The sequence below is a fragment of the Rhipicephalus microplus genome, chromosome 5, assembly GCF_043290135.1.
Source record: "Rhipicephalus microplus isolate Deutch F79 chromosome 5, USDA_Rmic, whole genome shotgun sequence".
In the NCBI taxonomy this organism is placed as follows: Eukaryota; Metazoa; Arthropoda; class Arachnida; order Ixodida; family Ixodidae; genus Rhipicephalus; species Rhipicephalus microplus.
Genome location: NC_134704.1, coordinates 55,598,940 through 55,624,254, shown reverse-complemented (window position 1 = coordinate 55,624,254; position 25,315 = coordinate 55,598,940). Strand labels below are relative to the sequence as shown.

The following is a 25,315-nucleotide window of genomic DNA, read 5'->3' as shown; positions in this document are numbered from 1 at the left end:
AAGGAAGTAAAAAAACCGTAGGGGGCACCCGGGTTTGAACCGGGGACCTCTCGATATGCAGTCGAATGCTCTACCACTGAGCTATACTTTTTTTTTTATTTATTTATTGCCTGGCATGGACATTGTACAGGGCAATCATTGCACACACATATATTACAATACAAAGAAAAAGAAAAAAAAAACAAGCATTGCCATCAATCCCATTTGTACTGATGTTGTCCTCTTAAAAATACTTAAGGTTTGCCAGGGGTTCAAACCTTGACAACCATTCTGGCTCGATATCCTCTATTTTGCTACACTCAATGAATGCAGACATGCTTTGCCTGAAATAAATTACTGCTGGTTTTGCGTCCGGGTCGAAATGGTATCCGGCCATTCGTGCACGCCATATACAGTGGAGACCGGTCAACATCACTACATCGAATGGGACCCCATCATCATTTGTTACTGCGAGGTACCTTATTCCGTGTGGGTCTAGTGGAAAATCCTTCTTTATTGTCCTCTGTAATATGTCCCAAAAATGTACCCCTTCCCAACAATGCAAAAAAACATGGTCTATTGTTTCTGGTTTCTTACATATCAAGCAGTGTGACCCCCATAGTGTAAAAAAACCCCGTTCCTCTGTGAAAGTCTTTACTGATAGTGTTCCTGTGTGTAACTTGAAGAAAAAAGTTTTCACCCCTGTAGGTACCTGCATGTTTCTCACCCGCTTCAGTACGTTTTGTCCCGGTCTTCCACTGTATATGGCCCTGTACAATGGTACTGGCAAAACCATAGCACATACATCTCTGTACAATTCTTTTCTTCTAACACTTGCTAGATAATCTATCGAAAAGCGTACAGATAAAAAACGTACACTGTCTACCACTTCCTTGAGATACCCACGCAACGTCACGGGCCGGCTATCCGTAGTAACAACAAAATCTGGTAAGGCACTGCCTAACCTGAGCTGGCATACCGTACGTAAAAACGGATCCCTGACGTCACGGAAAAACAAAAATCTATTTACTACTTGTCTCACAAATAGGTGCGCCAAACCAAGACCTCCGTCCTTCACGCGCCTGAACAAGTTGGTCCGTCTGCACCTTTCCCATTTCGAGCCCCATATAAAAACTGCGAACACTCTGTGCAGCCTTTGCACGTTGATCCTTGAACAATGTAACACCTGCATCACATACCACAGTTTAGCGATAAAAAACATGTTGCACACAGTAGCCCTAGCGAAAACAGACAGGTTCATGCCTTTCCACCTGTCTGCTTTTTCCTTCGTCTCTTTTGTTTGACGCGACCAATACTCCTCGCTGCCGTTATAACATTCCAGGGGAACACCGAGGTACCTTGTCGGTGTTTCCGTCCAGTGCACATTCGCAAAAAGGTCCGGCTTTGAAGGCCACCTTCCGTGCCAAAGCCCAAGAGATTTCGCCCAGTTTACGCGGCTTCCTGTGACGCTACAAAAATGTTTCACAACACTTATCGTTTCCTCTACACTTTCTTTGTTCGTACAACACACCGCAATGTCGTCTGCATATGCCAGCAGCTTAACTTCCACTGCCGCCAAGCTGAAGCCACGAATTTTTTCATTTTCATTTATCGCTAAGCACATCGCTTCGATGTAAATACAAAACAAAAGTGGACTGAGGGGGCAGCCCTGACGCACAGAACGCATTACGTGAATGGGGGCCCCCAAAGACTTGTTAACAATTAAACGTGTTGTGCAGTTCTGGTACGCCAAGGCCACTCCCTCCTTGATGATGGAACCGACATTAATATGATCTAAGATGACAAACAAAATATCATGCGCAACACAATCAAAAGCTTTCTCCAGGTCTATCTGGAGCACAGCAACGCCAAGTGAATCTTCGTCACAACACTCTAGCACACACCGCATCTTGTGAATGTTTGAGCTAATGGTTCTGCCTTTGATTCCACAAGTTTGGTGCTCTCCAACAATTTCTTTAATGACACCTTGAAGTCGCGCTGCCAGAACCTTCATAAAATCTTGTAGTCGACATTGGTCAGCGATATGGGCCTATACGATGTCACCAGTTTAAGTTTTTCCCCTTCGTCCGTTTTAGGAATTAATATCGTATGCGCTTTGCTGAAGGAGGGCGGCAGAGTTTTCCGTTCGTACGCCTCATTGAACAGCTCAGCTAACCCCGGGGACAGTTCTATTCTAAACGTCTTATACCATGCTGCGGTTAGGCCATCGGGTCCCGGTGACTTTCCGGGGTTCAGATGACCAATCGCGCGTTCCACTTCACCTTCCGTTATTCTGCCTTCTAAAAGCTTTTTTGTGTCGTCACTAAGCCGCGGCAAGCGCTTGAGAAACTCTTCTTTAAAACCATGTACATTCGCTTTTCGAATTGCAAAAAGTGACTGATAATACGCAACAAAGGCCCGTTCGATGCTTTCATTGTCGCTCGCGAGAGTCCCGTTGCAATAGACCTTATCGATGTGGTTTCGGCGTCCTTGCGCTTTTTCGAGACCAAGCGCCCTTTTTGTGGGCGTCTCACCCGCGGCAAGATCATTTGCGCGCGCGCGAACCCAGGCGCCTCGATAACGCTCTCTGTCATGCAGTTCTAATTTTTCCTTGACACTGCGCACCTCGTCTTTGCAAGTCCCAGGCTCCCGACTTTCTAGGGCTATCAGCTGCTGCAGTGTTTTCTTAAGACTTCTTTCTTTTATTTGCGCTTCGAATTTTAGCGTGCTCGATCTGTCAAGCGCTTTCATTTTCACCTTCTGCTTTAAACACTCCCATTTCTCTGCTACTGTTTCCGTTTTTTCCATAAGCACTTCATTAATGGTCTCGTGCACTGCTTCTAAAAATGGTTCATCTTTTAGTAACAATGCGTTCAGTTTCCATAAATCCCAGTTGAAAACCTTACGCTGTTTCTTCATGCCTATGCGACACACAACCAAACAGTGATCTGAAAACGACACTGGCTCAACCGAAAAATCGTGACACATAGGCAATACATCTAGGGATAGGTATATGCGGTCTAAACGTGCATGGCTATTGCCATGAAATCGCGTGTAGATCACTTCGCGATTTGCTGCCACACATTCATACACGTCTTCCAAGTCATTTTCGGTTATTAATTTGCCTAGCACGTCACTGCTTTTGTCACGAACGCCAGTGCTATTGACTCTATCGCGAGCCCTTAAAACACAGTTAAAATCACCTAACAAAACCACCCTCTTATCACACTTTGTCCACTGAAACAGGTTAGAAAAAAACTGAGCACGCTCTTCTACACTATTCGGTGCGTATACGCATATAACTCTGAATTCAGTGGCACCATAAACAAAGTCACAATAAACAATTCTGCCCGACTGACATGAAAAAACACTTTGCACAAGAAGGCTTTGCAATTTTTTTACAAAAAGAACACAACCCGCGGACGTTCCTATCGAGTGGCTTACGACCGCGTAATATCGGTCAGTGAAACGGCGCACCATGCTCCCGGTCTCCTCCTCTCCGTCTACCTTAGTTTCCTGGACGGCTAGGACGTCTATGTCTTGGTCTGTGAGCAACCGATAGAGCTGACTTTGCCTACGCCTAGCCGCCAACCCTCTGACGTTAAGCGTAGCTATACTGAATGGCGGAGTTAATTCCATAGTGACTTGTTCGCTAAAGGAGTAGGCCCGGAGCATGGCGCTTACCCTTCACGACCAGCCCTCGGCTAGCCGCCTCCAGGACCATCCTGCTTCCCCACTGAGCTATACCCCTAAACGCCTACGCTCAGGCAACTCACACCGGCTTCCAGTTCAAACGCGAGTCATTTGAAGCTTTCGTATTATTTACTCTGACCGTATATTGAATGGCATACACAACTCTTATAATAGTCTTGAACTTTACCTCGAAGATAAGATAAACAAACGAGGGTTGAGGATATCACAGCATCAAGGCTATGTACGCAGCTTTTGTTGGCTGCTTCACATTACATCGATTACCCCGCTGCGCGACATTTCCCAGAGTATAAAAGGAAGTAAAAAACCGTAGGGGGCATCCGGGTTTGAACCGGGGACCTCTCGATCTGCAGTCGAATGCTCTACCACTGAGCTATACCCCCGAACGTCTACGCTCAGGCAACTCACACCGGCTTCCAGTTCAAACGCGAGTCATTTGAAGCTTTCGTATTATTTACTCTGACCGTATATTGAATGGCATACACAACTCTTATAATAGTCTTGAACTTTACCTCGAAGATAAGATAAACAAACGAGGGTTGAGGATATCACAGCATCAAGGCTATGTACGCAGCTTTTGTTGGCTGCTTCACATTACATCGATTACCCCGCTGCGCGACATTTCCCAGAGTATAAAAGGAAGTAAAAAACCGTAGGGGGCATCCGGGTTTGAACCGGGGACCTCTCGATCTGCAGTCGAATGCTCTACCACTGAGCTATACCCCCGAACGTCTACGCTCAGGCAACTCACACCGGCTTCCAGTTCAAACGCGAGTCATTTGAAGCTTTCGTATTATTTACTCTGACCGTATATTGAATGGCATACACAACTGTTATAATAGTCTTGAACTCTACCTCGAAAATAAGATAAACAAACGAGGGTTGAGGATATCATAGCATTAAGGCTATGTAGGCAGCTTTTTCTTGGCTGCTTCACATTACATCGATTACTCCGCTGTGCGACATTTCTCTGATTATAAAAGGAAGTAAAAAAACTGTAGGGGGCACCCGGGTTTGAATCGGGGACCTCTCGATCTGCAGTCGAATGCTCTACCACTGAGCTATACCCCCGAACGTCTACGCTCAGGCAACTCACACCGGCTTCCAGTTCAAACGCGAGTCATTTGAAGCTTTCGTATTATTTACTCTGACCGTATATTGAATGGCATACACAACTGTTATAATAGTCTTGAACTCTACCTCGAAAATAAGATAAACAAACGAGGGTTGAGGATATCATAGCATCAAGGCTATGTACGCAGCTTCTTGTTGGCTGCTTCACATTACATCAATTACCCCGTTGTGAGAGATTTCCCAGATTATAAAAAGAAGTAAAAAACCGTAGGGGGCACCCGGGTTTGAACCGGGGACCTCTCGATCTGAGGTCGAATGCTCTACCACAAAGCTATACCCCCGAACGTCCACGCTCAGGCAACTCACACCGGCTTCCAGTTCAAACGCGAGGCATTTGAAGCTTTCGTCTTATTTACTCTGGCCGTATATTGAATGGCATACACAACTGTTATAATAGTCTCGAACTCGACCTCGAAGATAAGATAAACAAACGAGGGTTGAGGATATCATAGCATCAAGGCTATGTACGCAGCTTCTTGTTGGCTGCTTCACATTACATCGATTACCCCGTTGTGCGAGATTTCCCAGATTATAAAAGGAAGTAAAAAAACCGTAGGGGGCACCCGGGTTTGAACCGGAGACCTCTCGATCTGCAGTCGAATGCTCTACCACTGAGTTATACCCCCGAACGTCCACGCTCAGGCAACTCACGCCGGCTTCCAGTTCAAACGCGAGGCATTTGAAGCTTTGATTGATATGTCGGGTTTAACGTCCCAAAACCACCATATGATTATGAGAGACGCCGTAGTGGAGTGCTCCGGAAATTTCGACCACCTGGGGTTCTTTAACGTACACCCAAATCTGAGCACACAGGCCTACAATATTTCCGCCTCCATCGGAAATGCAGCCGCCGCAGCCGGGATTCGAACCCGCGACCTGCGGGTCAGCAGCCGAGTACCTTAGCCACTAGACCACCACGGCGGGGCGCATTTGAAGCTTTCGTCTTATTTACTCTGAGCGTATATTGAATGGCATACACAACTGTTATAATAGTCTTGAACTCGACCTCGAAGATAAGATAAACAAACGAGGGTTGAGGATATCATAGCATCAAGGCTATGTACGCAGCTTCTTGTTGGCTGCTTCAGATTACATCAATTACCCCGTTGTGCGAGATTTTCCAGATTATAAAAGGAAGTAAAAAAACCGTAGGGGGGCCCCGGGTTTGAACCGGGGACCCCTCGATCTGCAGTCGAATGCTCTACCACTGAGCTTTACCCCCAAACGTCCACGCTCAGGCAACTCACACCGGCTTCCAGTTCAAACGCGAGGCATTTGAAGCTTTCGTCTTATTTACTCTGACCGTATACTGAATGGCATACACAACTGTTATAATAGTCTTGAACTCGACCTCGAAGATAAGATAAACAAACGAGGGTTGAGGATATCATAGCATCAAGGCTATGTACGCAGCTTCTTGTTGGCTGCTTCACATTACATCGATTACCCCGTTGTGCGGGATTTCCCAGATTATAAAAGGAAGTAAAAAAACCGTAGGGGGCACCCGGGTTTGAACCGGGGACCTCTCGATCTGCAGTCGAATGCTCTACCACTGAGCTATACCCCCGAACGTCCACGCTCAGGCAACTCACACCGGCTTCCAGTTCAAACGCGAGGCATTTGAAGCTTTCGTCTTATTTACTCTGACCGTATATTGAATGGCATACACAACTGTTATAATAGTCTCGAACTCGACCTCGAAGATAAGATAAACAAACGAGGGTTGAGGATTGTAGTGTTCCTACTTAAAATAACGGAACAGCATTAAAGCTTCAGTATGGAACTGGCGTCCATCTTAATCCGCTTTATTTTTCACTTCATCCTCCTCTTCTTTCCTGCCCCGGCCCCCGCGCTTCTTCATCTTCTGTCCAAAGGCTCATACCGCTTCACCCTTCCCGCTTTCTTTTAATTACCCCTCCTGGGGTAATACTTGAAGACATTCCCAATTGAAGCACATTCAACAGATCCACGTTCACCAGTGTACCAGACAGTCTTCAAAATTCCGTTCTGGGTGGCTGTCTTGGTCACAAAGTAAGGCCCATAAAATTTGGCACTGGAATCTCTTATTCCTTTTCTCACTAGTACGAGGTCGGTGACTTGAATGTCTGGCATGTCTGCTCGATGCCTCTTGTCGAAATTCTTTTTCATTCGTTTTCGGTACCTCTCCTCCTGTGATTTTTGTTGCCTCTCCTCGACAATCTTGAGGTTTTCCAAGAGTCCCAACTCACGGTCTGCCTGCAGAATAGGGGTCTCTCCTGTAGAAGCGTACTGTGGACTGCACCCCAAGCCACTGGTGTAGGATCGGTTATGATGTTTTACGGCTGCTTCTAAAGAACATTTCCATCCCCCAGGAAAACTATCGTACATCTTGATGTATTGTTTCACGTCCCGTATGGCACGTTCTGCAAGCCCATTCGCCGCAGGATGGTATGGCGCACAGAACTTGATCGATACATTGTGATCTCGAGCCCATCTTACTAGCTTTTCACTCTTGAACGCGGGGCCGTTATCGCATACGATTGTCCGCGTAGTTCTAAACATGTCCCTTTCGAGAAGGGTTATGACGCTATTTGCATCTTCTTTTCCTGCTCGTGCCGCGACCATCCTGGTGCATTCATCTATGGCCAGCAGAAAAGCTTGCGTTTTTCTGACTCCTTCCCGTTTCTTGTTAAGTTCGGCGAAATCCAGGTGAACTACTTCAAAAGGCACGTTCGAGTGGCAAGGTAGTATCATGGTGTCCGTAGGCTGTTTATACTTGACTTTGTGTACTTGACACACATGGCATGAACGAACGTACTGACTAACGTCTTTCTTCATGTGAGGCCACGTAAACCTCTTGACCAACTTGTTGTAGGTACGCCAAAAGCCGTCGTGTCCTCCAGATTCTGGGCTATCGTGGTACAAGTAAAGCACTTTGGAAACAAGAGTTGGTGGGACTTGATACCGACCTTCCGTAAAAACCAGTTGTTCTGAGCCTTCCCACAGCTTCACTTCATTGATTTCTTCAGATTTTTCTGTGTTGTTTTGTACCATCAATCTTGATAGAGCATCTGCATCGGTTAAAAGCGGTCCTGGTCGGTGCGAGATGGTAAAGTCAAATTGCTGCAAGTAATTCACCCATCTGGCGATACGCCCTTTAGTTTGGGTCATATTCAAGAGATGAGTGAGTGCCTGGTGATCGGTGAACAAAGTGAACTTCGTACCTTCCAGGTACGTGCGGAAGTAGTCAACGGCCTTCAGAACCGCCAGTGCTTCTTTTTCCGTAGTAGTGTAGTTTGTTTCAGACGGCTTGAAAGTGTAACTGTAGTAACCGACTACGTGTCGCTTTTCTCGGCCAGATGCTTCAATACATTTTTGATACAACACTGCACCAGTCCCATAATGTGAGGCGTCAGTGTTCAATTCAAAGGGTAAAGTGAAATCTGGTATACGCAGAACGGGGTCAGAAGAAATTCTGTGCACCAAGTCACGGTAGACTCTCTCACATTCGTCACTCCATTCAAAGGGAACTTCTTTCTGCGTTAAGCGCGTGAGGCATCTAGTTTTGACAGCAAAGTCCTTTATGAAAGATCGGAAATGTCCTGCCAATCCCAAAAACACACGCAGTGAATGGACGTCATATGGTTTCTTCAACTGGGAGATCTTCTCGACGGACTCTTGTTTTGTGCTTTTGGTGTTCCCATCGAAGACTCTTCCAAGAAACACCACTTTTTGTTGAAAGAATACACTCTTCTTAAAATTAACCTTGAGATGTGCCAAGCTCAAGGCGTTTAACACCTGAGACAGATGGTCCTGATGCTCAGCCTCTGTTTTGGAGAAGACTATAATGTCGTCTATGTACACATTACAAAAAACACCAAGGAATGGCTTTAGGACGTCGTTCATGATCTTCTGGAACCACGCTGGTGAGTTTTTCCAACCGAAAGGGAGCCGGTTGTATTCGTAGAGATCGAATGGCGTGATAAAAGCGGTGTACATTTTTGTTTCTTCGGTTAGTGAGATCTGCCAGAAACCTTTGCATAAATCGATGCGGGAAAAATGTCGGCAACCCCCGGTCTCATCTATAATTGTGTCGATCTTCGGCATAGGAAATGGTATGAGTTCTGTCTGACGATTGAGAACCCTGTAGTCGGTGCATAATCTGAAGGTTCCGTCTTCTTTCGGTGCGATCGTTATGGGAGAAGCGAAGGGTGATACCGAAGGTCGTATGATATCAGCATCTAGCATCTCCTGCAACTCTTTCTTGAGCCACATCTTTCGCTCCCTTGACATATTGTAAGGTGCTTTCCGGATGACGGTCTTGTCAGCGAGTTCGAAAGGAACCTTGTGGGACTTCATCGCCTGAGGATAGCTTCCTATGCATACAAGTTCAGGGTAGGTCGTTGCGATATCCGCCGCGCACTTGACAACTCGTAGATTATCTTGTCTACCTTGATTTGTCTCGTTCCTTGCTACTCCTTCTACTAGAACCACATCGTCCCAGTATACGTTGATCTTTAGTTTCTTTATATCTGGTCTTGATAGCAAAAAGTCGTACGTTACCCCCTCTATCACCAACACTTCGCTCTCTATTTGCTGACCCTGGAACTCGATGTTTACCAAGGCCCACTGATCATGCAACGTTACTTTTCCATCATAGCCTTGTACTCGTAGAATTCTTCCACTATGCAAGCGATTTGCATCCACCAGCTTGGCATTTATAATGGACACAGAAGCACCGCTGTCTACCAGAGCCATCATATGTTTGTTTCCTACTTTGACGGGAATGTGAAGTAGGCTAGAGCAACTTAAATAAACAGTCTCATTTGGAGTCATCGGGTGGGACTGATCACCCTCGTTTATTAGTTTTTTTTCTGTCGAATACTCCTGAGCTTCAGTGTCGATATTATTCACTCGACCTCTTGGAACACGCCAGGGCAAGTTATCTGTGCGAGTTGCGAGGTGGCTCGGTTCTCGCTGAGCGCGGCTTGACCAGTCCGATTTACTCCGACTGAAACAGCTGCTTGACTCGGCGGTTATGCTTGTTTCCGAAGCTGATGGTATGTTCTGAAGACACGCGAGGAGGTCATCTAGAGTCTTTGGTGACAGTATTTGCACTTGCTTCAACACGTTAGTGTGCAATCCATGCATTATTAAGGCAACTACGGCCGTAGATGGAAGCAAAGGCTCCGCCAGCTTTAAAAGACGGCGTTTCTCAAAGAAGTACTCGACAAGGCAGCTTTGCTCAGACTTGAAATTAAGCGCCGTGTTCCATCTTTCTACTGGATTGCTTCGGAATGCAGTCAAAAACTTTTTCCTCCACTGGCTCCAAGAGTCGTCACTGTCTTCCAGAATGCATGTTTCATACCACTTTCGCGCAACACCTCTCAAGTAAACGCGCATGTTGGTGATTTTAGCCTCATCAGAGAGCCACTTGTTTTTTCCAGCGGCATATTCGTAGAAATCAAGCCAACTTTCTGGATTTGAAGACACACCGTCGAAAGCATCAGGTTCTACGAAATTAGGTGTCGGTCTCTCAGCATTCAGAGAGCTTATAAGAGATGTCATTATTTGGTTTTGTTGAAGCATCTGTTCCTGTTGCAGCTGAAAAGCTTTCAAAACGAGGCTCACCTCTTCCGTCGAAGATCGTGATCCTGAGTGTTTTCGACGCGCTGGTTCAAGAACTAGGTCGTTGAAGGTCGCCACACGCAAGTTCACTTTCACAGCACCTTTCCGTCGTAGTTCAGTAGTGTCTACGGCTGCCTTTTCCACAACCAGGTTTACGAGTTCTTCCGAGCTGAGCTCACGAGGTAGGTCTACCGCTGCTTCGTCTTGAACTTGGTACTTCGAAAAGATGATCTCTTCGGAGGTCTCGTCTATGAAGAACGTCACCCACATGATGGCTTCGATGGCCGGCTGCGCCAAAATAATGTAGTGTTCCTACTTAAAATAACGGAACAGCATTAAAGCTTCAGTATGGAACTGGCGTCCATCTTAATCCGCTTTATTTTTCACTTCATCCTCCTCTTCTTTCCTGCCCCGGCCCCCGCGCTTCTTCATCTTCTGTCCAAAGGCTCATACCGCTTCAAGGATATCATAGCATCAAGGCTATGTACGCAGCTTCTTGTTGGCTGCTTCACATTACATCAATTACCCCGTTGTGCGAGATTTCCCAGATTATAAAAGGAAGTAAAAAAACCGTAGGGGGCACCCAGGTTTGAACCGGGGACCTCTCGATCTGCAGTCGAATGCTCTACCACTGAGCTATACCCCCGAAAGTCCACGCTTAGGCAACTCACACCGGCTTCCAGTTCAAACGCGAGGCATTTGAAGCTTTCGTCTTATTTACTCTGACCGTATATTGAATGGCATACACAACTGTTATAATAGTCTCGAACTCGACCTCGAAGATAAGATAAACAAACGAGGGTTGAGGATATCATAGCATCAAGGCTATGTACGCAGCGTCTTGTTGGCTGCTTCACATTACATCAATTACCCCGTTGTGCGAGATTTCCCAGATTATAAAAGGAAGTAAAAAAACCGTAGGGGGCACCCGGGTTTGAACCGGGGACCTCTCGATCTGCAGTCGAATGCTCTACCACTGAGCTATACCCCCGAAAGTCCACGCTCAGGCAACTCACACCGGCTTCCAGTTCAAACGCGAGGCATTTGAAGCTTTCGTCTTATTTACTCTGGCCGTATATTGAATGGCATACACAACTGTTATAATAGTCTCGAACTCCACCTCGAAGATAAGATAAACAAACGAGGGTTGAGGATATCATAGCATCAAGGCTATGTACGCAGCTTCTTGTTGGCTGCTTCACATTACATCAATTACCCCGTTGTGCGAGATTTCCCAGATTATAAAATGAAATAAAAAAACAGTAGGGGGCACCCGGGTTTGAACCGGGGACCTCTCGATCTGTAGTCGAATGCTCTACCACTGAGCTATACTCCCGAACGTCCACGCTCAGGCAACTCACACCGGCTTCCAGTTCAAACGCGAGGCATTTGAAGCTTTCGTCTTATTTACTCTGACCGTATACTGAATGGCATACACAACTGTTATAATAGTCTTGAACTCGACCTCGAAGATAAGATAAACAAACGAGGGTTGAGGATATCATAGCATCAAGGCTATGTACGCAGCTTCTTGTTGGCTGCTTCACATTACATCGATTACACCGTTGTGCGGGATTTCCCAGATTATAAAAGGAAGTAAAAAAACCGTAGGGGGCACCCGGGTTTGAACCGGGGACCTCTCGATCTGCAGTCGAATGCTCTACCACTGAGCTATACCCCCGAACGTCCATGCTCAGGCAACTCACCCCGGTTTCCAGTTCAAACGCGAAGCATTTGAAGCTTTCGTCTTATTTACTCTGACCGTATCTTGAATGGCATACACAACTGTTATAATAGTATTGAACTCGACCTCGAAGATAAGATAAACAAACGAGGGTTGAGGATATCATAGCATCAAGGCTATGTACGCAGCTTCTTGTTGGTTGCTTCACATTACATCGATTACCCCGTTGTGCGAGATTTCCCAGATTATAAAAGGAAGTAAAAAAACCGTAGGGGGCACCCGGGTTTGAACCGAGGACCTCTCGATCTGCCGTCGAATGCTCTACCACTGAGCTATACCCCCGATCGTCCATGCTCAGGCAACTCACCCCGGCTTCCAGTTCAAACGCGAGGCATTTGAAGCTTTCGTCTTATTTACTCTGACCGTATATTGAATGGCATACACAACTGTTATAATAGTCTCGAACTCGACCTCGAAGATAAGATAAACAAACGAGGGTTGAGGATATCATAGCATCAAGGCTATGTACGCAGCGTCTTGTTGGCTGCTTCACATTACATCAATTACCCCGTTGTGCGAGATTTCCCAGATTATAAAAGGAAGTAAAAAACCGTAGGGGGCACCCGGGTTTGAACCGGGGACCTCTCGATCTGCAGTCGAATGCTCTACCACTGAGCTATACCCCCGAAAGTCCACGCTCAGGCAACTCACACCGGCTTCCAGTTCAAACACGAGGCATTTGAAGCTTTCGTCTTATTTACTCTGACCGTATATTGAATGGCATACACAACTGTTATAATAGTCTCGAACTCGACCTCGAAGATAAGATAAACAAACGAGGGTTGAGGATATCATAGCATCAAGGCTATGTACACAGCGTCTTGTTGGCTGCTTCACATTACATCAATTACCCCGTTGTGCGAGATTTCCCAGATTATAAAAGGAAGTAAAAAAACCGTAGGGGGCACCCGGGTTTGAACCGGGGACCTCTCGATCTGCAGTCGAATGCTCTACCACTGAGCTATACCCCCGAAAGTCCACGCTCAGGCAACTCACACCGGCTTCCAGTTCAAACGCGAGGCATTTGAAGCTTTCGTCTTATTTACTCTGACCGTATATTGAATGGCATACACAACTGTTGTAATAGTCTCGAACTCGACCTCGAAGATAAGATAAACAAACGAGGGTTGAGGATATCATAGCATCAAGGCTATGTACGCAGCTTCTTGTTGGCTGCTTCACATTACATCGATTATCCCGTTGTGCGAGATTTCCCAGATTATAAAAGGAAGTAAAAAAACCGTAGGGGGCACCGTGTTTGAACCGGGGACCTCTCGATCTGCAGTCGAATGCTCTACCACTGAGCTATACCCCCGAACGTCCACGCTCAGGCAACTCACGCCGGCTTCCAGTTCAAACGCGAGGCATTTGAAGCTTTGATTGATATGTCGGGTTTAACGTCCCAAAACCACCATATGATTATGAGAGACGCCGTAGTGGAGTGCTCCGGAAATTTCGACCACCTGGGGTTCTTTAACGTACACCCAAATCTGAGCACACGGGCCTACAACATTTCCGCCTCCATCGGAAATGCAGCCGCCGCAGCCGGGATTCGAACCCACGACCTGCGGGTCAGCAGCCGAGTACCTTAGCCACTAGACCACCGCGGCGGGGCGCATTTTAAGCTTTCGTCTTATTTACTCTGACCGTATATAAATGGCATACACAACTGTTATAATAGTCTTGAACTCGACCTCGAAGATAAGATAAACAAACGAGGGTTGAGGATATCCTAGCATCAAGGCTGTGTACGCAGCTTCTTGTTGGCTGCTTCACATTACATCGATTACCCCGTTGTGCGAGATTTCCCAGATTATAAAAGGAAATGAATAAAACTGTAGGGGGCACCCGGGTTTGAACTGGGGACCTTTCGATCTGCAGTCGAATGCTCTACCACTGAGCTATACCCCCGAACGTCCACGCTCAGGCAACTCACCCCGGCTTCCAGTTCAAACGCGAGGCATTTGAAGCTTTCGTCTTATTTACTCTGACCGTATATTGAATGGCATACACAACTGTTATAATAGTCTTGAACTCGACCTCGAAGATAAGATAAACAAACGAGGGTTGAGGATATCATAGCATCAAGGCAATGTACGCAGCTTCTTGTTGGCTGCTTCACATTACATCGATTACCCCGTTGTGCGAGATTTCCCAGATTATAAAAGGAAGTAAAAAAACCGTAGGGGGCACCCGGGTTTGAACCGGGGACCTCTCGATCTGCAGTCGAATGCTCTACCACTGAGCTATACCCCCGAACGTCCACGCTCAGGCAACTCACACCGGCTTCCAGTCCAAACGCGAGGCATTTGAAGCTTTCGTCTTATTTACTCTGACCGTATATTGAATGGCATACACAACTGTTGTAATAGTCTTGAACTCGACCTCGAAGATAAGATAAACAAACGAGGGTTGAGGATATCATAGCATCAAGGCTATGTACGCAGCTTCTTGTTGGCTGCTTCACATTACATCGATTACCTCGTTGTGCGAGATTTCCCAGATTATAAAAGGAAGTAAAAAAACCGTAGGGGGCACCCGGGTTTGAACTGGGGACCTCTCGATCTGCTGTCGAATGCTCTACCACTGAGCTATACCCCCGAACGTCCACGCTCAGGACACTCACACCGGCTTCCAGTTCAAACGCGAGGCATTTGTAGCTTTCGTCTTATTTACTCTGACCGTATATTGAATGGCATACACAACTGTTATAATAGTCTCGAACTCGACCTCGAAGATAAGATAAACAAACGAGGGTTGAGGATATCATAGCATCAAGGCTATGTACGCAGCTTCTTGTTGGCTGCTTCAGATTACATCAATTACCCCGTTGTGCGAGATTTTCCAGATTATAAAAGGAAGTAAAAAAACCGTAGGGGGGCCCCGGGTTTGAACCGGGGACCCCTCGATCTGCAGTCGAATGCTCTACCACTGAGCTTTACCCCCAAACGTCCACGCTCAGGCAACTCACACCGGCTTCCAGTTCAAACGCGACGCATTTGAAGCTTTCGTCTTATTTACTGTGACCGTATATTGAATGGCATACACAACTGTTGTAATAGTCTCGAACTCGACCTCGAAGATAAGATAAACAAACGAGGGTTGAGGATATCATAGCATCAAGGCTATGTACGCAGCTTCTTGTTGGCTGCTTCACGTTACATCGATTACCCCGTTGTGCGAGATTTCCCAGATTATAAAAGGAAGTAAAAAAAACCGTAGGGGGCACCCGGGCTTGAACCGGGGACCTCTCGATCTGCAGTCGAATGCTCTACCACTGAGCTATACCCCCGACCGTCCACGCTCAGGCAACTCACACCGGCTTCCAGTTCAAAGGCGAGGCATTTGAAGCTTTCGTCCTATTTAGTCTGACCGTATATTGAATGGCATACGCAACTGTTATAATAGTCTCGAACTCGACCTCGAAGATAAGATCCCAGAACACCTTCCTCTTGCTTTAAGTAACGTATTATGACCAATCTATCTTAACGTTTGCTGTAGCAGTTTCATTTATCAAGTGGTGACTTCTTGCATTTTTCGGTAACTGCCCACCGCGTTCTAGTGTTAATGCGGTCGTTACGAGAGCGGTGAGATCACTTAAACAGGCTGACGAGCAGAGAGAGAGAAAAAAAGAAGAGAGAGATTGCTTTCGCCTTATAGTTATGTCAGGCAAATGAATAAGGTTTAATGACAGTATTCTTGATAACTATCCCTCAAGAGGAAGGTATATAACAGCTGTATATTGCCGGTACTTGGCTACGGAGCAGAAACCTAGAGACTTACAAAGAGGGTTCAGGTTAAATTGAGGACGACGCAGCGAGCAATGGAAAGAAAAAATGATAGGTGTAACCTTAAGAGACAAGAAGAGAGCAGAGTGGGTTAGGGAACAAACGGGGGTTAAGGATATCGTAGTTGAAATCAAGAAGAGGAAATGGACATGGGCCGGGCATATAGCGCGTAGACAGGATAACCGCTGGTCATTAAGGGTAACTAACTGGATTTCTAGAGAAGGCAAGCGGGTTAAGGGGAGACAGAAGGTTAGGTGGGCAGATGAGATTTTGAAGTTTGCGGGTATAAATTGGCAGCAGCAAGCACAGGACCGGGTTAATTGGCGAAACATTGGAAAGGCCTTTGTCCTGCAGTGAACGTAGTCATGATGATGATGATGATGATGAAATTTATTAATAAACAGTATTGAAGCACTCATGGAAAGGTTACGCTACGCCTTCTTGGCCAGTCCGCCCGAGTGGGTGTGTGTCATTATATAGGGGAATCAAATCAAATCAAATCAATTTGTTTTAGGTGAACGCACGAGAGACTCTGCGAGATTTTACCTCAACAGAAACGGGAAGGCAGGTCTGTTCGGGAAGGTCTATCCCGAAGTCTTCAGAAAGAAAAAAATATGTAGCAATGTAAATCAAAAGAAGGGGTTTGCTGTCGATTACAGATATCACAATTAATATAGAGGCGAGGAATGTGGATGGTGTGCTTGGCATCGATGAAACAAGAGTACGGCAGCAGCACGCTTTCATTATAAATGAAGGTAACTATATCAGCTATCCATGGCATGCGCTACACAAACGCTAATGCGAGAAACTTTCCTCGCGATACGTGAGCAACGTACCCAGGCCTCTGACGGGTCTCGGGGAACATCGGCATTCGTTCCACTACACTGATCGTAAGCGTCATTCTTGACATTCAATTTTCTCTCAGAAAACAATAGTGTATCAAAGGAGAGACAGCGTGATTCATATACCAGCGACCGTATGGAACTATCGACTACCAGCGTCGGGACCTGTGTATATAGAGAACTCTTTCGAAACACCGCGACCGTCGGCTTTTCAAGACCTTGCCGTCTGGTGCGAACCTCATTATTACATGACGATAGTTATAGCGCGAGAACAAAACGACGACACAGAGACAAGAAGGACACGAAAGACACGACCTTCTTGCCTTCTGTGTCGTCGTTTTGTTCTCGCGCTTTAACTATCGTCATGCCATACCGACTAGCCCAAGCTGCCACACTTCATTATTACACTTCGGCATGACCGCGCACCACTTTCCAACGCATCATTATCCGCGTAAGGTTCACCATGCTTCTTCAGCTTGCGTGTAATCTCGGAATTAACACGTGCCTCAGTCTACACATGTCTCTCCGTCTTCCGCGAAACTTTGAAGATGATAAGGGTGGTATTACAAGAGCGTGCGTTTCGCGTATTACAAGTAGTCGCGATTAGGGTGCGCGCTGCATCCATATTTCCGAAATCTTCGATGCTCTCACCCCTTCTCTCGGAGGCGCGCTCGGAAGCAACATCCACTCTTGCTCTTTTAAATCCGATAGTCTTTCTTGGGGACCTTCGACGCAAAAATTTTGGTCTATCTATCTATCTATCTATCTATCTATCTATCTATCTATCTATCTATCTATCTATCTATCTATCTATCTATCTATCTGTCTGTCTGTCTGTCTGTCTGTCTGTCTGTCTGTCTGTCTGTCTGTCTGTCTGTCTGTCTGTCTGTCTGTCTGTCTGTCTGTGTGCACATTTATCTGTTTGTCTATTCCTAAATGTACTCAAGTGACCAATTGATACTCCAAACAGCCGACCCCATCCGTAACGCCCATCAATATTGCTCAAGGTTCAGCGTTCATACTTGTGCGATTGTCAATTAAAAAGCAATTATTGCGCATATCTGAGGCACCAGAACAACACGTCAGTATTGTGTATGTGTATTTTCACTAGAAAAGGCATGCATAAGTAATTTTAAGGATCGTAGCCTTTATAACGCTGCGGTGGCCATGCAATGCTTGCACGAAACGGCAAGCGTTTCCAACGCTTTACTAAGACTACACGGTGGTGGCACCTACCCGTCGCCTTACGTTCTACACCTTATCACTTCAGAGACGGGCGCGCACGGCGCGCGCCCCGTTTCCCAGGATAACTGCCAGATAGCGCTCATGTCTCACGTGTTACGTGACTTGATGCGCTCGTTCGCCTCCGCTGCACGCTCGAGACACTCCAACGCAGCGCCTCCAGAATACCATTCACCGATTTTCTTGTGCAGAACATCAAATAAACGTTTTCTTCACACTCTCCACACGCGAGACTATCGTCTTTCGACGACATTTGCGGTGTAACATGGAGGTACGGGGCCAATTTTTCACACCGCTAAGGCTATACCTATATTAGTACATTTGACTGCGCGTGTAACAATCGTAGCAACGTCCGTCATCATATTCCTAATACACGCTTCTGTGGGTACACGCGATGCTCTGCCAACGTTTACACGTTTACGGGCCACGCTGGGGTATTCAGAGAACGCAGCCATAAGCGGACCGGACCCCCTTAAACGTGGCCCACGTACGGTGCACCGCTCGTGCATGCGTTCCGCGAGTGGCCGCCTTGGGCAACGAGGGGATGCACTGGGACGTGTGTCTGACCCGACTCCTCCAAATTGGCCGGAGAACAAAAGAATAACCACCACTGACGTCACACGTTCTCCTCCTCCCCTCTTCTTCTTCCTCCTCGCACTTTGCTTTCTGTCTCGCCGCTACTAAAACGCACCACGGGCCTGTTGTGCGTGCTCGCATGGACCACTGTGTTACTTATACTCTTCTTTTACTCCTCCTCTCCTAATTGTGAATGCCCTTCCCGTTTCCGTCGCTCCGTAACGCGTGAAGCGAATGGCTTAATTGCCTCACAAGCTGGGCTGAGTCTTCGCTCGTTCGTCTCCCGTAAAACATCCTCGCCCTCCACACCCTCCTCCCTCGAATTCTTCCTCACACACCACCTGCAACGCTGACTGCGGCTGCGCCGAGGGCGATTGTTAGAGAAGCGGGCTGACGTCGTCGCATATATAAGCGCCTGCGAAGCATGCATGGGATGTTACACCGCTGGAGGACGTTTACGGTGAACGGACGTGGCAAGGCCGCCGTTGAACGTCGGTGTACGCCCCAGCGTTGCCGGGCTGTCGCCTACGGCAACGTCACTTTCGGCGGCAGACAACTTACCGCCGTGTTCTCAGACTATAGCCTCGTCACGAATTGCGTCTTTCACTTGACCAAGCTGAGCACGCCGCCGCTGCTCGACTGAATATGACACCGCGCATAACAAGAATAGCTGCAGTTCACGGCTGATACGCAGTGGCTTCTTCTGCCCATAGAGACGGTGTCCCCGTCAACTTTCTCTACAGTCAAGGTGAAGCGTTGAGTGAACAGACGTTCTAGAATACGGGGCATAGGCACGTGGAAGCAGACGCAACGAGAGGCGCTTTTTGGAACAATGCATACCTGCCTCGTTGTTTTGCTTGTCCACCTCAGTGGTGCAGTGGAAGATCGGTACACCTATACTACTGACCAGAAGGTTGCGGGTTCGATCCTGCACTATACTACATGCGTACCTCATTATGAAATCGTGGTTTTGGCAATGTAAGCCGTCGGATATTATTATTGTTGTGTCGCACCTTTATAATGACTTGCCCAAGTTAAAGCAACCTATGTGGTTCTCGCCTGGTTGAACTATACTTCTTCAATATTCAAGCTTCTATAAATGCCACGTCGTGGTGTTCCCTTTAAATATACTATAGAGCCGTAATGACTCCGCGACAAACCATGTTTTCAGAGTATGGACCTCAGTGAGATCCCCTTATCGAATGTTCCGTTAGCTGACCAATGAGCTTTCCTGTGGCGTGGAAAAAAATATCTAAATGTAAACATTTCGTGCGCGCACAACCAGCAGTTTTCCCTCACATGGCTTGCTCCATTAACCGACGGCCCGCATGACCTGGGTGCAATGAGAAAATTTTAGTTTCGGCGCGTTTTCTTTCCAAGATCATTCGTGTCTATCTCCCTGATGACCGAAAGGCTTTTTTTTTTAATACGTAACGAGATATTGTCACGTTTCTGACATCTTGGTCAGAAAGCGGCGTTTCCACACAATCTGTCTTGACAATCCAAGAAAGTTTCTGAAACCCTATTTTTCTGTCGTAGCGTGTTCATACAAGTAGTCATTATAAAAGACTGCTGGACCAAACAATGACATTGATCTTACTGTGCACTCTCGCGCAAAACTACCAGCTACAAACGGTGACGGGCGGGGAGGTGGGAGGAAGGGGGGCTATGATGAAGTCAGCATTATAGATTCCTGTCGAGTGTATAGAACGCTTAGTGGCAAACGTGAAGGAGGAGTCATTTAACATATATATAATTTTTCAGCATCAAATAGTAATTGTTTGTGGTTCACGTATAAAGACTATGATATGTAGGACTATGAGGGACACCTTAGTGTTAAGCTCCGGCAACTTTGACCGTCAGGAGGTCTGTACAGTGTGCATGAATCCAAGCACTCGGGCTGAAGATGCGGCCACCGCTGCCGGGATTCGATCCCGCAACCTTCAATTCAGCAGTGGAGCACCTTGACCACCGGAACACCGTGGCGGGTCTCATAATCATCAGAAGTGCATGCAGTAGTTCTGCCAGCCGAAGTCCTTCCATTCGCGCCGACGGCAGCTATACCTCTTCCTTTTTTCATCCCCCTTCCCCCTACCCACAAGAGAGGCTTGGGAGGAGTTCCTGCTCGGCTGCTACACCCGGGACGCTCAGCGCTCCCTGCTGGACTTCTGGAATAAGGAGACTACCCAAGTGCATTTGTAGTGCAACTATTTGTGCTTTTCTTAATAAATGTTTTCCACCACCGCCGCCGGCGCCTCGCGCGCGCATGACGCACGCACGATTGCTTCTTTTGTGTTTATGGCCCATCGTGACGAGCTCGGTATACCCTGCCGTCCAGCCGTGCGTCTCTTACGCACCTATCCCGTATACAAGCGGGTGAATACAACATACGAGTACGCTAACCCCCTCAGACGCGCCGTTAACCAAACAGCAGCAGCAGCAGCGGCGGCAGCAACGTTCCCTCGAGCGTGTCGACCCGAGTACGCGGCGCCACTTGCGTCCTTCGTGTGCGAGTACAATGACACGAGGCTTGCCCCGCGTACGCCCGAGGCCACACCGTCAGGTGCGAGCATCGTATACGCTGATATGCTACGTGCACAGCTGCGTGGGTCACGACGCATATAAATAGCCGTCTCGAAGAATGAATGAACAGCGCAAACACGCGACGCAGAAGAGAAAGCACCAGCCCGCCTATACAGCCATTTGTTCAATAAATGTCTGCTTATGGTCAGAATTTGACAAATTATAAATGGTTTCAAGAGAAGAATTTGTTTTTTTTTAGTTTTCTATTTTTTCATAACGTAAGCCGGCAGGCGCAGTGAGCGTTGATACATTCTCAAACCAAGCTGACCAGTAGATTCCGTCCGCGGAATTATCATGTGGCACACTCCGATAGCAGTGGACGAAAACATAAATCAGATGGTTTGGTTGAAATTTCCGGAGCCCTCCACTATATATGTCATGCCTTAAGATAATATCGTGAATTTGGCACGTAGAGCCTCACGCGTTATTTATGTTTTCGTACTCCGTGAGTATTTGTTACGAGCTCTAAAGTACTGATATATAAGGTCTTGAAACTCGTTGTCAGTTATGAGTCATGAATATCCTTACAGCAAGCATACGAACAGTGTTAGAATGAGCGACAAATCACTACAACCACTTCACTGCCTCCAACGAACCGGTGGCTTCGTTGCTCAGCAGACTCTACGGCAAGAATATAAAACCCTGTGATCCGCCTAATCCTCAAATATTTATTTATTTAAGCATAATGTTGGCCCTCAGGCAGTTACTGGTGTGGGTTACAGTTCTTACGTCATATATAAAAACCATACTAAACTACATTTCAAGAACAATAATACAACATGTAAAAGGCAATATTCAAGTAATACAATACAATGAAATACGATACAAAGCACTGCAATGGGATTCAACGCAGATATGCACCCATTTACAATCTTCATAACGATAACATAGCAAGAGTTAAAACATATCAAAATTAACATAGAGTAGTCAATCCGTCAGTCGTTTAGCTCAGGCTGAGCGAAATATTGTTTGAGCCCTTCTTCGAAGTTTACCACAGAAGTACATTGTCGAATAATTTTTGGAAAAAAATGGACTTGCATATATGTTGAGGCGATGCTGAGGTATACTTCATGTGTATATTCATTAATTTCTCTCACCATTCTTATTCTGCGTGACGTTAGATAGCAATATATCGTCAATATTTAGTTTTTTTTTACAATATGAATGACAATTTAGGCCTGGCCAGTTTTTGACGATCTGACAAAGTGGAAGGTCCCAGAAGACGTACCATTTCTGTTACTGAAGCTTTCGATGAGTACTGTGAAAAGATGAACCTATGGCAGCTCTCATCTGCACTCTTCCTAGCGCACTTATTAGCCCTACTTCATGAGGGGTCCCATATAACATTTCCGTATTCCAGAGTTGGCCGTACATGCATGAGATACGCTGCTTGCTTAACCAGGGTCGTAGCCAGTTTCAACTTCCGTCGTAAATACCACAGTTTCTTTTCGCTGCTGAGCATGTTTTCAATATCGCAACTCCAGTATGGAAACTCCAATATGCATCTATAGTACGCGGCACCCCGTTCAGAACGAAAAAGAAAATAGTTGTACTAACGAGATCGAGCCTATAGGCTGAAGAATAGCATTCGCTTTATAAGCGTAGATGCCATATGTTATTTATTGCTACATTTTCACGTTCATTTCGTTCAATGTTAGCTCTTACTGCACGCGGAGGTACAAGGCGCTAATCCTCCCAATAGATGAATTTGCATGTGTATAGTCTGGAACTCTTTTCATAAAGGTGATATTAACAAGATTAAGTATACACAGAAGGAAGCTGCACGTGTACACGTATCAGCATGCAGATACAATGGTTATATTTCGCGTTCATCTAATTAGCATAACTCCTTTGATAGCGCACTCTAATAAGTCCCGCGGCACCTGTTTGGACAAGTGAATTAAGTTCGCCGACCCTTCCCTTGCTCGTAGCTCTGAAAGCATGAACATTTTAAACATTTTAACCTCAACCATGGACGTACAACCATAAGCTTCTATTTTAAACACAATATTATTTCTTGGGATACTTGAACGCAGAAATTCTGGCCTGCCTGCCTGCCTGCCTGCCTGCCTGCCTGCCTGCCTGCCTGTCTGTCTGTCTGTCTGTCTGTCTGTCTGTCTGTCTGTCTGTCTGTCTGTCTGTCTGTCTGTCTGTCTGTCTCGCGACTCAGCCCGCCGGCCAAGGTTTAAGCACTTGCTGAACGCCCCACTAGGGGCTGCGTTCATACTTGTGGACATTGTTGATCAAAGAAGCAAATATCACGCGTATCTGAGGCCAAACATCAATACTTAAGTATTAGGTTGTGTGGTCCTTCACTAGAAAATACCTACATACGTAATTCAAAATATCCTAGACTTTCTTAGACTGCGCTGAAAATGCAACGCTAGGCATGAAAAGGCCTTCTGCTGACGATATGGTGTTGCCATCTGGCAGGATCGAAAGACGTGGTACGAGAATAGAATCATGGTTGGCCACGTATGAAAACAGGACTCATGTATAGTTCGACAACATTCGTTCAACAACATTCGACAACATTCGTATAGTTCGACAACATATAGTTCGACAACATTTGCAACGAAGCGCGCGCACATAGGCGCCCAATTTTTTTCTTATACAATTGAAGATGGAAATTCTTAGTATGCAAGTGTCCGTGCATTTAGAACACGTGATTGTTTTCATATGCAGCTGAAGAATGTTATCTCCACTCTTCAACTGCCCATGTATACTGAGATCCTTCCCGCTTCAGCTTTTCATTCTTTTTCTTCGCAGACACGTCGGGTGCGATGCAAAATCATCATACTTGCAAATTAAGCGGAACATCACGGCTACGACAACGGCGGGATAACTGCATGCTATCGCGGCAACTGAAGATCCGATCCGAATAGAACTGTCCTCGAAGTCATTCATTGTCATACATGGCATCAATGTGCCAATTATTCATAGGTCAATGATATATTCAAACTGGATACAACGAACGTGTGTGGAACGCGGTATGCTCAAAGATTCCGCTGATATAAGTCTGTCGCAGCCTTCCGATGTTTCTATCAGATGAATGGTACCAGCTTTCCGCTGATTGCGGATATAGGGGCTAATTTTTAATGCGAAGCGTTTGTTGGCGAACTGTGGGCTCTTAAGCATGGCTATCTATCTATCTATCTATCTATCTATCTATCTATCTATCTATCTATCTATCTATCTATCTATCTATCTATCTATCTATCTATCTATCTATCTATCTATCTATCTATCTATCTATCTATCTAGCCGCCTACGTCTGGGTGCTCTCGTGGTTACCTCCTAAACTTGTTGTAGACCATAAACTTAGGGTAGACCAAAATTAGTATGGAAATGTTAGAGGCTTAGACGAATGTATCTGGTGGCTGGTAATGACATGAATAAAGAAAGAAATTCGGCAGATCCCACGTACATGGGAATCGACGTTATGCGAAGCATGTGGAGGGAAGGTTACCGTGTTGCAGTTTTTATTGAGCGACACGCCATGAAATGACGCCAAATATATGTACAAATGTTGCACACACAGACATGTGTTGAAATATTTCAAATGTTTATATAACCAGTTGTTTGCACTTGCGCAACGATGTCATCTAGAACATGTGTATTAAGTACACCAGACGCTGATATGAAGCGCTGATGCTCGCGAAGATGCTTGCCCTGGACACTGCTACATAAATCAACTTCAGCGCATGGAAATTAACCACATCTGACATTAACCCAATGTGACGGCTGTATCAAAATAGTACATATGTAATGTTTATAAAATTGGCTAGGCAGCACTGCGACCACTTTTGATGTTTACCGACGATTAGCACCTATAGTTTTGAAAAGTCGTTTCGTGACCTGGCGTAGCTCTGTGGTAAAATGCTTCATTGCCACGCAGAATACCTGGGTTCAATTCCAGCTGAACCCTAACATTTATTCTTTGCATTCATTGGGTCAACGCTGCCGATGGCGCGTATTTCTTAACGCTCACGCGTTAAAATTGCCCGTGTGTGTTCTCGTCGTTCCGCGGCAGATATTAAGTGTCAATCACCTATGGCACATACCAGCATACCAGCGGCACACACCCGCCCGTGGGTATGTGCCACTGT

General features: G+C 46.2%; 17 non-coding genes across 17 annotated transcripts; all 17 read right to left on the bottom strand.

The window, feature by feature from the left end:
- Window positions 1-4,001: 4,001 nt before the first annotated feature.
- TRNAC-GCA (transfer RNA cysteine (anticodon GCA)) lies at window positions 4,002-4,073 on the bottom strand. The gene has a single exon. It is a non-coding gene; the product is annotated as a tRNA-Cys (tRNA).
- A 271-nt stretch (window positions 4,074-4,344) lies between these two features.
- On the bottom strand, window positions 4,345-4,416 carry TRNAC-GCA (transfer RNA cysteine (anticodon GCA)). Its single transcript has one exon. It is a non-coding gene; the product is annotated as a tRNA-Cys (tRNA).
- Window positions 4,417-4,689: 273 nt separating this feature from the next.
- Window positions 4,690-4,761, bottom strand: TRNAC-GCA (transfer RNA cysteine (anticodon GCA)). The gene has a single exon. It is a non-coding gene; the product is annotated as a tRNA-Cys (tRNA).
- A 617-nt stretch (window positions 4,762-5,378) lies between these two features.
- Window positions 5,379-5,450, bottom strand: TRNAC-GCA (transfer RNA cysteine (anticodon GCA)). The gene has a single exon. It is a non-coding gene; the product is annotated as a tRNA-Cys (tRNA).
- Window positions 5,451-6,319: 869 nt separating this feature from the next.
- Window positions 6,320-6,391, bottom strand: TRNAC-GCA (transfer RNA cysteine (anticodon GCA)). Its single transcript has one exon. It is a non-coding gene; the product is annotated as a tRNA-Cys (tRNA).
- Window positions 6,392-11,005: 4,614 nt separating this feature from the next.
- Window positions 11,006-11,077, bottom strand: TRNAC-GCA (transfer RNA cysteine (anticodon GCA)). Its single transcript has one exon. It is a non-coding gene; the product is annotated as a tRNA-Cys (tRNA).
- Window positions 11,078-11,350: 273 nt separating this feature from the next.
- Window positions 11,351-11,422, bottom strand: TRNAC-GCA (transfer RNA cysteine (anticodon GCA)). The gene has a single exon. It is a non-coding gene; the product is annotated as a tRNA-Cys (tRNA).
- Window positions 11,423-11,695: 273 nt separating this feature from the next.
- On the bottom strand, window positions 11,696-11,767 carry TRNAC-ACA (transfer RNA cysteine (anticodon ACA)). Its single transcript has one exon. It is a non-coding gene; the product is annotated as a tRNA-Cys (tRNA).
- A 273-nt stretch (window positions 11,768-12,040) lies between these two features.
- On the bottom strand, window positions 12,041-12,112 carry TRNAC-GCA (transfer RNA cysteine (anticodon GCA)). The gene has a single exon. It is a non-coding gene; the product is annotated as a tRNA-Cys (tRNA).
- Window positions 12,113-12,385: 273 nt separating this feature from the next.
- On the bottom strand, window positions 12,386-12,457 carry TRNAC-GCA (transfer RNA cysteine (anticodon GCA)). Its single transcript has one exon. It is a non-coding gene; the product is annotated as a tRNA-Cys (tRNA).
- A 272-nt stretch (window positions 12,458-12,729) lies between these two features.
- TRNAC-GCA (transfer RNA cysteine (anticodon GCA)) lies at window positions 12,730-12,801 on the bottom strand. The gene has a single exon. It is a non-coding gene; the product is annotated as a tRNA-Cys (tRNA).
- Window positions 12,802-13,074: 273 nt separating this feature from the next.
- TRNAC-GCA (transfer RNA cysteine (anticodon GCA)) lies at window positions 13,075-13,146 on the bottom strand. Its single transcript has one exon. It is a non-coding gene; the product is annotated as a tRNA-Cys (tRNA).
- Window positions 13,147-13,419: 273 nt separating this feature from the next.
- Window positions 13,420-13,490, bottom strand: TRNAC-GCA (transfer RNA cysteine (anticodon GCA)). Its single transcript has one exon. It is a non-coding gene; the product is annotated as a tRNA-Cys (tRNA).
- Window positions 13,491-14,014: 524 nt separating this feature from the next.
- Window positions 14,015-14,086, bottom strand: TRNAC-GCA (transfer RNA cysteine (anticodon GCA)). Its single transcript has one exon. It is a non-coding gene; the product is annotated as a tRNA-Cys (tRNA).
- Window positions 14,087-14,359: 273 nt separating this feature from the next.
- Window positions 14,360-14,431, bottom strand: TRNAC-GCA (transfer RNA cysteine (anticodon GCA)). The gene has a single exon. It is a non-coding gene; the product is annotated as a tRNA-Cys (tRNA).
- A 273-nt stretch (window positions 14,432-14,704) lies between these two features.
- TRNAC-GCA (transfer RNA cysteine (anticodon GCA)) lies at window positions 14,705-14,776 on the bottom strand. The gene has a single exon. It is a non-coding gene; the product is annotated as a tRNA-Cys (tRNA).
- Window positions 14,777-15,395: 619 nt separating this feature from the next.
- TRNAC-GCA (transfer RNA cysteine (anticodon GCA)) lies at window positions 15,396-15,467 on the bottom strand. The gene has a single exon. It is a non-coding gene; the product is annotated as a tRNA-Cys (tRNA).
- Window positions 15,468-25,315: the final 9,848 nt, after the last annotated feature.